General features: G+C 45.7%; 3 non-coding genes across 3 annotated transcripts in view; all 3 read left to right on the top strand.

The window, feature by feature from the left end:
• Window positions 1–5,613: 5,613 nt before the first annotated feature.
• Window positions 5,614–7,536, top strand: LOC126877510 (small subunit ribosomal RNA). Its single transcript, XR_007695083.1, has one exon. It is a non-coding gene; the product is annotated as a small subunit ribosomal RNA (ribosomal RNA).
• A 2,799-nt stretch (window positions 7,537–10,335) lies between these two features.
• LOC126877515 (5.8S ribosomal RNA) lies at window positions 10,336–10,490 on the top strand. Its single transcript, XR_007695087.1, has one exon. It is a non-coding gene; the product is annotated as a 5.8S ribosomal RNA (ribosomal RNA).
• A 1,924-nt stretch (window positions 10,491–12,414) lies between these two features.
• Window positions 12,415–12,500, top strand: part of LOC126877513 (large subunit ribosomal RNA) — a 4,079-nt gene continuing 3,993 nt past the window's right edge. Inside the window, exon 1 of the ribosomal RNA XR_007695086.1 lies at window positions 12,415–12,500. This exon is cut by the window's right edge and continues 3,993 nt beyond it. This is a non-coding gene — a ribosomal RNA (large subunit ribosomal RNA).

Here is a 12,500-nt window from a genome sequence, read left to right as displayed (position 1 = left end):
CGCCGCTGGACTTAGCCGCGTGCGAGCATAAAGCAATACGCCGCTGGACTTAGTCGCGTGCGAGCATAAAGCAATACGCCGCTGGGACTTTGTCTCCCGCGGTTAAAAAAAATAATTTCGCTACGTACGGCCGATGGTCGTGCGTAGCGATTTTTTTTTCCTTTAAATCAAACGAGACGCACGAATAGAAAGCGATACGCCGCTGGGACTTTGTCTCGTGCGAGTAAAAAGCAATACGCCGCTGGACTTAGCCGCGTGCGAGTAAAAAGCAATACGCCGCTGGACTTAGTCGCGTACAAACAGAAAGCAATACGCCGCTGGACTTAGTCGCGTGCGAGTAAAAAGCAATACGCCGCTGGACTTAGTCGCGTACAAACAGAAAGCAATACGCCGCTGGACTTAGTCGCGTACGAGCATAAAGCAATACGCCGCTGGACTTAGTCGCGTGCGAGTAAAAAGCAATACGCCGCTGGACTTAGTCGCGTACAAACAGAAAGCAATACGCCGCTGGGACTTTGTCTCCTGCGGTTAAAAAAAATAATTTCGCTACGTACGGCCGATGGTCGTGCGTAGCGATTTTTTTTTTTCCTTTAAATCAAACAACGAGACGCACGAATAGAAAGCGATACGCCGCTGCAACTTTGTCGCGTGCCAGTAAAAAGCAATACGCCGCTGGACTTAGCCGCTCGTGCTACCGCTGCGCGCGCACCTCCGAATCAGCGGGTATGCGCCGGAGTAGGTAACACTCTCTTAAGGTACGCCGTTCTGCGCAGCTCGTCTTGCGCGCGCGCGCGCGCGCGCTTTTTCAAATATTTTTAAACGTTTTTTCGCGTTTTTTCCCGTTTCTTCGCGTTTTTTCCCGTTTTTTCCCGTTTTTTTCCCGTTTTCCACGTTTTTTCCCGTTTCACGAGAGAGACGAAAACGAGGAAAATAATCGCGACAAATGCTCGCTCGCTGCGCTCGCTCGGACGAATATAGCCCAACCCAAAACCGATCCCGAGCGTTCGAACGAAGATTTCGATGAAATCGAAGAACGAACGCGAAAGGGATTGGTTTTGGGTTGGGCTATTTTTTTTTCGAGCGAGCGGAGCGAGCGAGCAACGCGTAAGAGCGTATCGTTGCGTCGCAGGGACTTTGAAATATTCGCCACTGTTCGAACGTTCGAGTCGAAATAACTCGAGAAAAAGCGTTATGACGCATCGAAATTATCAGTGAAATCGTTACGTATCGACGAAATCTAGTCGAAAGTAGCGATTTCACTTTATTTTTTTAAAAAATTTCGTCCTCCGGACCAACGTGACCGGGACGTTGGAACTTAGAATTTTTTCGCACCGTTACGAAAGTACCGAAAGTTCAACTCGAAATAACTCGGGAAAAAGCGTTATAAGGTATAGAAATTTTGCGTGAAATCGTTACGTATCGACGAAATCTAGTCGAACGTAACGATTTCACTTTATTTTTTTAAAAAATTTCGTCCTCCGGACCAACGTGACCGGGACGTTGGAACTTAGAATTTTTTCGCCCCGTTACGAAAGTACCGAAAGTTCAACTCGAAATAACTCGCCAAAAAGCGTTATAACGTATCGAACTTTTGTATGAAATCGTTACGTTTCGACGAAATCTAGTCGAAAGTAGCGATTTCACTTTATTTTTTTAAAAAATTTCGTCCACCGGACCAACGTGACCGGGACGTTGGAACTTAGAATTTTTTCGCACCGCTACGAAAAGGCCGAAAGTTCAACTCGAAATAACTCGCCAAAAAGCGTTATAACGTATCGAAATTTTGCGTGAAATCGTTACGTTTCGACGAAATCTAGTCGAAAGTAGCGATTTCACTTTATTTTTTTAAAAAATTTCGTCCTCCGGACCAACCTGACCGGGACGTTGGAACTTAGAATTTTTTCGCCCCGTTACGAAAGTACCGAAAGTTCAACTCGAAATAACTCGCTAAAAAGCGTTATAACGTATCGAAATTTTGTGTGAAATCGTTACGTATCGACGAAATCTAGTCGAAAGTAGCGATTTCACTTTATTTTTTTAAAAAATTTCACCCTCCGGACCAACGTGACCGGGACGTTGGAACTTAGAATTTTTTCGCCCCGTTACGAAAGTACCGAAAGTTCAACTCGAAATAACTCGCTAAAAAGCGTTATAACGTATCGAAATTTTGCGTGAAATCGTTACGTTTCGACGAAATCTAGTCGAAAGTAGCGATTTCACTTTATTTTTTTAAAAAATTTCACCCTCCGGACCAACGTGACCGGGACGTTGGAACTTAGAATTTTTTCGCCCCGTTACGAAAGTACCGAAAGTTCAACTCGAAATAACTCGGGAAAAAGTGTTATAAGGTATAGAAATTTTGTGTGAAATCGTTATGTTTCAACGAAATCTAGTCGAAAGTAGCGATTTCACTTTATTTTTTTGAAAAATTTCATCCTCCGGACCAACGTGACTGGGACGTTGGAACTTAGAATTTTTTCGCACCGCTACGAAAAGGCCGAAAGATCCCCTCCAAATAACTCGTTAAAAAGTGTTAGAAGGTATGAATATTTTACAAGAAATCGTTATAACTCGATAAAATACGTCGGGATTAAGCGTTTATATCGTCGGCAGACGGATATAAAAACGTTTGGACCGACACGACCGGTCGTTGGAACATAGAAAAATTCCGAGCCGGTACGTTGGGACTTAGAAAAATTCCGAGCGCGAAAAAGTTTTTTCGAGTTTATTCGTTAAAAAGCGTTACAAGGTATGAATTTTTTTGCATAAATCGACGTAACTCGACGAAATACGTCGGGATTAATGGTTTATTTCCGTCCGAGAACGATTTTTAAAAACGGACCTATGCGGCCGGTCGTTCGTACTTAGAAAATTTTCGGACCGAACACTCTTTTTCGATTAATTCGTTAAAAAGCGTTATAACGTACGAATATTTTTCAAGAAATCGTTATAACTCGATAAAATACGTCGGGATTAAGCGTTTATATCGTCGGCAGACGGATATAAAAACGTTTGGACCGACACGACCGGTCGTTGGAACATAGAAAAATTCCGAGCCGGTACGTTGGGACTTAGAAAAATTCCGAGGGCGAAAAAGTTTTTTCGAGTTTATTCGTTAAAAAGCGTTACAAGGTATGAATTTTTTTGCATAAATCGACGTAACTCGACGAAATACGTCGGGATTAATGGTTTATTTCCGTCCGAGAACGATTTTTAAAAACGGACCTATGCGGCCGGTCGTTCGTACTTAGAAAATTTTCGGACCGAACACTCTTTTTCGATTAATTCGTTAAAAAGCGTTATAACGTACGAATATTTTTCAAGAAATCGTTATAACTCGATAAAATACGTCGGGATTAAGCGTTTATATCGTCGGCAGACGGATATAAAAACGTTTGGACCGACACGACCGGTCGTTGGAACATAGAAAAATTCCGAGCCGGTACGTTGGGACTTAGAAAAATTCCGAGGGCGAAAAAGTTTTTTCGAGTTTATTCGTTAAAAAGCGTTACAAGGTATGAATTTTTTTGCATAAATCGACGTAACTCGACGAAATACGTCGGGATTAATGGTTTATTTCCGTCCGAGAACGATTTTTAAAAACGGACCTATGCGGCCGGTCGTTCGTACTTAGAAAATTTTCGGACCGAACACTCTTTTTCGATTAATTCGTTAAAAAGCGTTATAACGTACGAATATTTTTCAAGAAATCGTTATAACTCGATAAAATACGTCGGGATTAAGCGTTTATATCGTCGGCAGACGGATATAAAAACGTTTGGACCGACACGACCGGTCGTTGGAACATAGAAAAATTCCGAGCCGGTACGTTGGGACTTAGAAAAATTCCGAGGGCGAAAAAGTTTTTTCGAGTTTATTCGTTAAAAAGCGTTACAAGGTATGAATTTTTTTGCATAAATCGACGTAACTCGACGAAATACGTCGGGATTAATGGTTTATTTCCGTCCGAGAACGATTTTTAAAAACGGACCTATGCGGCCGGTCGTTCGTACTTAGAAAATTTTCGGACCGAACACTCTTTTTCGATTAATTCGTTAAAAAGCGTTATAACGTACGAATATTTTTCAAGAAATCGTTATAACTCGATAAAATACGTCGGGATTAAGCGTTTATATCGTCGGCAGACGGATATAAAAACGTTTGGACCGACACGACCGGTCGTTGGAACATAGAAAAATTCCGAGCCGGTACGTTGGGACTTAGAAAAATTCCGAGGGCGAAAAAGTTTTTTCGAGTTTATTCGTTAAAAAGCGTTACAAGGTATAAATTTTTTTACGGGAATCGTTCTATCTCTATTAGATACGTCGGGATTAAACATTTTTATCGATTTTTTCAAAAAATTAGCGTTCGTCGAACTGACACGACTGGGATATTTTTCTAATTTTTTCGTTAATTAACGTTACAAGGTATATATTTTTTTGCATATTTCTACTTATTTTAACGTATTGTAATTGATTATAAACTTATTTTTTGTCCGTATTCGATAAAAGAGTATGTTTACTGATGCAATTTTTCGGTGAAAAAAAAAATTAATTTTTTGGTAAAAATGCATTTCTATTATGTTAATAAAACGTCTGGTAATGTATTTCGATGGTTGGATATTGGCTTTGTATAGTAGTGATCGAGCGTTCGCGAGACTAAGTTCCAGCGTCCCTTCCGAACGGTACGTTGCTACGGAGGTTTTGCACCGTAAGCGCGCGGCCGCTAGCCCGGCCGGCGCCGGCCTTCCGGCTGGCGCTTTCGTATCTATAAGAGAGACGTCGAGCCGGACGGTTCGGTCGGAACAGCGTTGAGCGCGTGGCTATTCTACGGCCTCGGTTGAGAATTCAGTCACCGCTCCTCGAGTCTTAGTGTATTTTACGCTATTTCTCGACTGTTCCTCCGTTCTCGTTCTGGTTTTTTCTCTACACTGCTGCGCCGCGGGTCGCTGTCCTGGACGTAATGACCAAATATCGTGGCAAGGTTCCCCTGAGTCGGGAAGCTGGTGACCTGTGTGTACGTATTCTAACAAAAATTGTTAGATGCGTGTGTGCTTGTACTAACTGAGCATCGATTCATTCAAAAGAGTATAACCGTCTGCTTTCTATAAAAACTTCTGCTTTCGCAGAAGTATCCGATGAGGCGGTAGGAGCGTACTATCTTTGCGTAGTATGTCTTCTGCCGAAAATGTTCTACCGATTGAAAGAATATTCTTACGGTATGTCCAGCGCGACGCACTGGGATACGCGCTTGTTCGTTCAGCGTGAGGTGCGTATACGTGCTTTACCGCTAAGATATTCTAATAAGTCTTTTTACACGAAGACAGCATTATGGAAATGTTCCTTTAGAAGTACGATTCTAAACATTTTATATAAGACTATGAGAAAGAGAGAGAGAGAAGAGAGGAGGTGGAGTTGAGAATTACAAAGTGGCTGCGAGCGGCGTTCGAAGATTATTACTGAACTATGGGTGTATCTCGAACGTCGCTAGGAGATATATTTTATAGATATATCTATCTTAAGAACGAAAAGTCTCGTCGTACGGTGCTTACGTCCCACCTACGACACGAAGAGAACTTAAACGAAATTTATAAGAATTGTTATACGAATAAGATCCCTGGTTGATCCTGCCAGTAGTCATATGCTTGTCTCAAAGATTAAGCCATGCATGTCTCAGTACATGCCGCATTAAGGTGAAACCGCGAATGGCTCATTAAATCAGTTATGGTTTCTTAGATCATACCTACATTTACTTGGATAACTGTGGTAATTCTAGAGCTAATACATGCAAACAGATTCCGACCAGAGATGGTAGGAATGCTTTTATTAGATCAAAACCAATCGGTGGCGGATGGCTCGTCTGTCCGTCCATCGTTTGTTTTGGTGACTCTGAATAACTTTGTGCTGATCGCATGGTCATCTAGCACCGGCGACGCATCTTTCAAATGTCTGCCTTATCAACTGTCGATGGTAGGTTCTGCGCCTACCATGGTTGTAACGGGTAACGGGGAATCAGGGTTCGATTCCGGAGAGGGAGCCTGAGAAACAGCTACCACATCCAAGGAAGGCAGCAGGCGCGCAAATTACCCACTCCCGGCACGGGGAGGTAGTGACGAAAAATAACGATACGGGACTCATCCGAGGCCCCGTAATCGGAATGAGTACACTTTAAATCCTTTAACGAGGACCAATTGGAGGGCAAGTCTGGTGCCAGCAGCCGCGGTAATTCCAGCTCCAATAGCGTATATTAAAGTTGTTGCGGTTAAAAAGCTCGTAGTTGAATCTGTGTGTCACAGTGTCGGTTCACCGCTCGCGGTGTTTAACTGGCATTATGTGGTACGTCCTATCGGTGGGCTTAGCTCCTCGCGGGCGGTCCAACTAATATCCCATCGCGGTGCTCTTCACTGAGTGTCGAGGTGGGCCGATACGTTTACTTTGAACAAATTAGAGTGCTTAAAGCAGGCTACCTTCGCCTGAATACTGTGTGCATGGAATAATGGAATAGGACCTCGGTTCTATTTTGTTGGTTTTCGGAGCCCCGAGGTAATGATTAATAGGGACAGATGGGGGCATTCGTATTGCGACGTTAGAGGTGAAATTCTTGGATCGTCGCAAGACGGACAGAAGCGAAAGCATTTGCCAAAAATGTTTTCATTAATCAAGAACGAAAGTTAGAGGTTCGAAGGCGATCAGATACCGCCCTAGTTCTAACCATAAACGATGCCAGCCAGCGATCCGCCGAAGTTCCTCCGATGACTCGGCGGGCAGCTTCCGGGAAACCAAAGCTTTTGGGTTCCGGGGGAAGTATGGTTGCAAAGCTGAAACTTAAAGGAATTGACGGAAGGGCACCACCAGGAGTGGAGCCTGCGGCTTAATTTGACTCAACACGGGAAACCTCACCAGGCCCGGACACCGGAAGGATTGACAGATTGATAGCTCTTTCTTGATTCGGTGGGTGGTGGTGCATGGCCGTTCTTAGTTGGTGGAGCGATTTGTCTGGTTAATTCCGATAACGAACGAGACTCTAGCCTGCTAAATAGACGTAACTTATGGTATCTCGAAGGCCCCCGGCTTCGGTCGGTGGGTTTTTACTACCAACGTACAAACAAATCTTCTTAGAGGAACAGGCGGCTTCTAGCCGCACGAGATTGAGCAATAACAGGTCTGTGATGCCCTTAGATGTTCTGGGCCGCACGCGCGCTACACTGAAGGAATCAGCGTGTTTTCCCTGGCCGAAAGGCCCGGGTAACCCGCTGAACCTCCTTCGTGCTAGGGATTGGGGCTTGCAATTATTCCCCATGAACGAGGAATTCCCAGTAAGCGCGAGTCATAAGCTCGCGTTGATTACGTCCCTGCCCTTTGTACACACCGCCCGTCGCTACTACCGATTGAATGATTTAGTGAGGTCTTCGGACTGGTGCGCGGCCAATGTGATAAGCATTGCCGATGTTACCGGGAAGATGACCAAACTTGATCATTTAGAGGAAGTAAAAGTCGTAACAAGGTTTCCGTAGGTGAACCTGCGGAAGGATCATTAACGATACGATACCAAAAGAATTTGACTTGAACACATATAAAAACTATGAAATATATATCACAATGGTCGGTAAGGAGCCGTACTCCTCCTGTATCGACGAAAGTATATACGACGTATTAACAAGCTATATACTTTAACAAACGAAAACGCCAGGGAGCTTGGCAACCTCCGTTGGCACGAATAGAAATATTCTTAAGGAGGAGACGACCCTCCAGCTACGGAATTATACGAAGAGAAGGTGGCACTCTCTCTCGATCATCGGGATGAAGAGATATATATATACAAGTATAAAAACGAAATGCGAATGAAACTTATTCGAGGCGCCTGCGTGAGGTCGTAAACAGAAAGACCCGCCGTCTCCGAATAAAACATATAACATATAATATATATATATATATATGAAATTCTAATAAAAGGGAACTCTAGCTTCGAAAGAGCCAACAAAAGTTAAGGCTCGATATCAAACGAAAAAATTACGATGGAAACCAGGTGTAAAGAGAAATGCAGTCGTGGCGCCTGCGAGAGGCCGTACACAGAAAGACCCGCCGTCACGATCTCGTATTTCGTATTTGCATCGTGGAAACCGTACAAACGAAATATAAAAGTCCATGCAAACTAATAAGAAAATCTCTAAAGTGCCTCGTGTCGGAGTGATCATGCTCGCCTATTCTCTTCTATGTTTCGTGGTCTGTGTTGCGTTTGTTCTCCTCCTAGCAACGGGACATATCGAAGACTCCTCTTTGGGATCGAACGAAGCGTCTAGAACGAGTCGACGAGAGCGAAAGAACTTGTAGCGAGTCGCGCAGAGCGAAAGGATACCGATATACATCTTCGAAGGTTCTCTTCGAAGATCCATGGATACCTTCTGCGTCGACTTCTCTCGTCTCTTTCATCGAAACTCTCGTCGTTCTCGAAACGTGCTTCCTACCCAAAGGGCGTGTGCTCTTCGTATGTCGTTTCGTTCGAAATAACGAAACCACGTGTAACATACTCGTGGATCGGGTAACCTAGAACGAAGACGCATCGCGTGGATGTTGGCCCGCTATGCGACGATGACCGATGATGATGATGATGATGATATGATGATGATGATGATGTCGATGTCGACGACGACGACGATGAAGACGATGTGTAGCAACGATTCGTAACTAGTCTAGCCGAAGTTCGTTCAGAGGGGAACGCCGCCGGCTTCGAAGCCTCGATGTCGTGAGTCGGACACCCGTGCCGTCGCTAGAGTTTTTCAAACTCTGCTTCTGGATATTGGGACGAAAGACCGCTCGAGGACGACGACAGCCGTGCGTGCGTATCCCATCGAATTTTTTTTACACCACCTGAACGAGACTAAAGTTTCGTCTAGTTGATCGTCTACCGTCGCATAATGTATATTATATACCGTTCAGAGGGGACCGGCTGTCTATCCTCGTTGTCGTGAGTCGGACACCCGTGCCGTCGCTAGAGTTTTTCAAACTCTGCTTCTGGATATCGGGACGAAAGACCGCGCGAGGACGACGGATGCGAGTCCCATCGAATTTTTGACTTACACACTACCTGAACGAGACTTAAAGTTTCATATAATATACCGTTCAGAGGGGACCGGCTGTCTTTCCTCGTTGTCGTGAGTCGGACACCCGTGCCGTCGCTAGAGTTTTTCAAACTCTGCTTCTGGATATCGGGACGAAAGACCGCGCGAGGACGACGGATGCGAGTCCCATCGAATTTTTGATTTACACACTACCTGAACGAGACTTAAAGTTTCATCCAGTTTGTCGTCTATCATCTCATATATAATATACCGTTCAGAGGGGACCGGCTGTCTATCCTCGTTGTCGTGAGTCGGACACCCGTGCCGTCGCTAGAGTTTTTCAAACTCTGCTTCTGGATGTTGGGACGAAAGACCGCGCGAGGACGATGGATGCGTGTCCCATCGAATTTTTGATTTACAAGACACACACTACCTGAACGAGACTAAAGTTTCATCGAGTTTATCGTCGCATAACCCGTTCGGAGGGGACCGGCTGTCTATCCTCGTTGTCGTGAGTCGGACACCCGTGCCGTCGCTAGAGTTTTTCAAACTCTGCTTCTGGATATCGGGACGAAAGACCGCGCGAGGACGATGGCTGCGAGTCCCATCGAATTTTTGTTTTTTTTTTTTTTTTAAAGAAAAAACACCACCCGAACGGAGATGTGTTCTATCTTTCGTCGATTTTTCATGCTTTCAGTCGGTCGCGTGGTCGCCATCCGTTCGGAGGGGATCGCCGGCTTCGAAACCTCGATGTCGTGAGTCGGACACCCGTGCCGTCGCTAGAGTTTTTCAAACTCTGCTTCTGGATATTGGGACGAAAGACCGCTCGAGGCGGACGGCCGCGCGAATCCCATCGAATCTTTACTATCACCCGAACGATGGAGAGATGCACGCGCGCTGTTTCTTGAATAATTGGACGAGAGAGTAGAATCAAACACATATATAACATGGGCTAGCCACCGTGCTTACTCGTTCGCGAGATCGTGTGCTGTACAGAGGATTCAGAATCGGGTGTATATATCCCCGTCGTTTCCTGACGAACGGAGCTTCGATCTCGATGGTTGTTATATATCATAATGTACTTTACGCCCGGCCGGCGAACGCGCGTATCTTCGCGCGTTCGTCGTTTTCTTTTTTTTTCGAACGTTTTTGTGTCGTCAATCCTATGGCGACTTCTGCGCGTTCGATTCCCGTTGGTCGAACGTGACGGAACTCGGCTTCGCTAGAACCGAGAAGAGTACATTTGAGTATTGAACTGTTGTAAATTTATAAAAGATTACCCTGAACGGTGGATCACTTGGCTCGTGGGTCGATGAAGAACGCAGCTAATTGCGCGTCAACGTGTGAACTGCAGGACACATGAACATCGACATTTCGAACGCACATTGCGGTCCACGGATACAATTCCTGGACCACGCCTGGCTGAGGGTTGCTCACGTAAACCTAAGACTGCTTGCGTTGCGTATCGTTACTCTCCGTATCTGTCTCTCTCTGTCCCTTCTTGCCTTAACAACCCGCCGTCGTTCTTCTTTATATAAGAGAACGTTTCAGAGTCGGACGAAGGTACAAGAACGAGGATACGAATAAGAGCGGACGGAGAGAACATACGCGACGTACGAGCGATTGTTGGACGCTCGTCGGCGTTCGTCGCGGTCGTGCAGAGACCGTGCAAGTCGTACGCATGCTCGATATATAATCTATCGTGTTCACGGGAGACTACGAAACTCTACCTCTGTCTCTCTCTGTCCCTTCTTGCCTTGACAACCCGCCGTCGTTCTTCTTAAAAATTATAAGAGAACGTTTCAGAGTCGGACGAAGGTATACGAAGGGATACGAATAAGAGCGGAGAGAACCGGTCACGGACCTGCGTGAGTGCTCGCGGCGTCGTGAGTCGTCCTTACGAGGGCGACCGCCCGCTTATGCACCGCTTCGTGTATCGGTTATCGAACGTATATACTCGTAGTGTTCTCCTCGTGACCGATTTTTTTTTTCATATCAGGCGATATATGCTACGTTTGCCGGTGTTCGACGCACGAAGGTCCGCGCCCCCGACGTCGTCTTAAAAGAATATTATATTTGGCGAGACTGAGAGAGAAAGCAAATATGGGAACTCGGTCGAGAGAGGAGAGAAGAGAGAACCAAAAAAAAAAACCTAAACTCGATGGCGTGCGAAACTTTGCCATAATCTACCGTCTTTTCTTAAGACTCTCGTACAGCCCCAGGGATCGAATGCCCACTCAACAATGACAACAACGAGGACCGTCGCATCGATGGGTCGTCGTTGCGTTTTACACGCTCTGTGCTTTTTTACAAGCCCCGAAAGTATCAGCCGTAGATCCGGGAACGCACACGCGAGATTTCTTCGAGCGCTCTGACGACTTAGGGAGGTATGATCCCCAGCGTCGCGCGGAGATCGGAGAGTACACGTACTCGTATCGGGACGAATTTTCCCCGTCGTCGTGTATCTCTCTGCCCGCGCGCCTGGCTCCCGAAAAGCCACGTTCGTCGGAAATCTTACATATTATATATGTAACGCGTGTGCGAACTAGCGTGTGTCTAAGATCGGCTATACACGGGTGCTGCTGTAACTACAAGCTCGAGGTGTTTTCCGCAGCGTTTCTGTACCCGAGGAAGATGCGCATGTGAGTCCGTTACGAAGTTGTTCGTACGGTCGTCGTCGTCGGAGAGATCGTAGACGAGGAAGAAGACGATCCCCTTTGGCGAGGCTCGAGAAAAAAACTTTGAGAGAGACGAGGTATACACGCGCGTACGACTATGTCGTGCGCGCGTGTGATTTTTTTTTTATGGCAATTCGACGCTTCGAGAATAGAGAAAAGAGAGTGTTGGTCATCCCATGCCTCTTCGTCGTCTATCGCTGGACCGCGCATCCTAACGTCGCGCCGGTCGTCCAGTCCCCGAACACACACACCCACCCGACGGTACGTCTCGCTCGCTTTTTCACTTGCGTGAGTTCCCGTACCGGGAACCGCTGGAATCGTCGAGAGAAGAGAAACGGCTGTAGGAGAAAAAGAGGACGGACGTTAAAAACCGGACGATCGTTACACGGATGTCTTGCGTGAGTCTTAGCTCGAACATGATACGACGAACGAAGTTTGGCACTTTGGCGAGATGCATAAAACGCTCGTACATACATACATACATATATATTGTATATCGAATAGAGAGTGTTCTCCTTCTATTCGAATTTTTTTTCTCTTTGAGGCGATTTTCGCACAGAGAAATACACACACACACACCACCTTCTCTCGCACCGAATCTTTCCGAGCTTTCGTTTTCTACGAGTCTACGCAAAACACGACACGAACGAATTTTCGTTTCGCGTCGTGACGTTGAAGCGACCTCAGAGTAGGCGAGATCACCCGCTGAATTTAAGCATATTACTAAGCGGAGGAAAAGAAACTAACAAGGATTTCCTTAGTAG

This window comes from Bombus huntii, unplaced genomic scaffold (assembly GCF_024542735.1).
Source record: "Bombus huntii isolate Logan2020A unplaced genomic scaffold, iyBomHunt1.1 ctg00000179.1, whole genome shotgun sequence".
Lineage (NCBI taxonomy): Eukaryota > Metazoa > Arthropoda > Insecta > Hymenoptera > Apidae > Bombus > Bombus huntii.
Note: the sequence above shows the minus strand (reverse complement) of the source record. Positions and strands in the feature narration are given on the sequence as shown.